Genomic DNA, 1,778 nt, shown 5'->3' on the forward strand with positions numbered 1-1,778 from the left:
GGTGTGAAACTGAGCTTCACTGTAGAGAAACTGACCCACTCTGATCTCTGTACAGTGGAGATGAACGGAAACAGGCGTCTGTCGCTATGACTACGACACAGATACAGCCCATAATTTATCTCCTATCCAAACCTACCAGTGCAGCTACACGAGTCTTCTGAGTTTTATATGGAGTGATGATGATGATGATGATGATGATGATGAAGGTAAAATAGTGAATAGAGAATCTCAGCTTATCCAGTTTTCTTTAGGGACTACTTTCTGTAGCTGCACTACACCCTGCAGCATGTATCCCTCCACCATTTTAATGATCTGGTTCTAAAAGCAGGTTCTAGAGCCGAGCTCTTCTCAGAACTCTGGTAGAACCGTGTCTCAGGCATCAGGCAGCGTCTTCATCACCATTAGGTGAAGAACTTTCTGTGAGGAGCTTTTATTAGAGCTTCAGACGTCTGCTTCCCTTCACCTCCACTGTAGAACTTCAGCTCTGACTGGAGGAGCTTATCTAGAACCTCCACTGTAGAACTCCAGCTCTGACTGGAGGAGCTTATCTAGAACCTCCACTGTAGAACAGCTCGGCCTTCCGTCTTTGACCTCTTGAGTTCAGCTGAATCACAGAAGACTGGACAGCAGACCATTTCCATCCAAAACAAGTCCCTGGCAACCTGACAAGGTGTGTGTGTGTGTGTGTGTGTGTGTGTGTGTGTGTGTGTGTGTGTGTGTGTTTAAAAAATTAGACGTTTCCTCCAGTGTGTGTAGGCGTGTGAGAAGGTGTGTGTCACAGGGTTGCGTAGAGTGCAGACATAGAGGCAAACATTACAACACAGAATAGACAAACATTGACCAGACACACACACACACACACACACACACACCTGTGAGTGACCAGCTGAAAAACACAAGCACTGATCCGAGCCTCTTCAGATAACTGCTATAAAGGTGACAGGACTGTTCGGGGAATCCCTGTGTGGACATGGTCACAGATGTCGTGTAGGTGGACGTTGGGGGGATAAAACACAAAACTCTGACATTCCTGTTTCTGCAAAGTTTAATAGGAATATTTTCTTACACATGAATATTTCAGTGGAAGTAAAGGTGTGTCACTGACCCTTTTTGGGGCCTTTGTCCAGAAAGGTCAGATACGCTGTAAAAGCCGGACGAGTCTCAGGTGGGTCTGATTGGCTCATCAGAGGCTTTTACACACACCTGTGGAGTTTAACTGTCATTACGTCAGCAGGGGGCAGACCTCCTAATACCTCAGTTTACCTCCTTATTTACCTCCTCGCCATTTAGAAGGGTCACCTGCTGACGATGCTTTACCCTGTATTTTCTGTGCTTATCTGGCGCCCCCTTGTGGCCGTCTCAGCTCTCCATGGACAGAAAGGACAGGTTCATTCAAAATAAACAAATAAATAAATAATAACTACTTAATTTATTTTTTTTTTACTTTATATATTACTTTTTTACTGTTTTAACTTTTATACGTTATAAAATATATACGAATTCGAATAAGAATCATAAACAAGACAAAAATAAAAAAATATAATTAAAAAAAGGAAAAATAAACAGTTGCAACGATAAATAAATAAATAAGTAGAGCATTCAAAACTAAAGACCTACTTTATATATATTGCACCTTCATACGTTACAGTGCAGCTCAAAATACTATCCAGGTATTTCCAAATATTATGCTATATATATCATATTAAAAATACTAAAATTTAATATTAATAAAAATAATACTAGTAATATTAATAAAACAGTAGACAAACAGGCAATAA

The sequence above is a fragment of the Salminus brasiliensis genome, chromosome 12 (genome assembly GCF_030463535.1).
Source record: "Salminus brasiliensis chromosome 12, fSalBra1.hap2, whole genome shotgun sequence".
Lineage (NCBI taxonomy): Eukaryota > Metazoa > Chordata > Actinopteri > Characiformes > Bryconidae > Salminus > Salminus brasiliensis.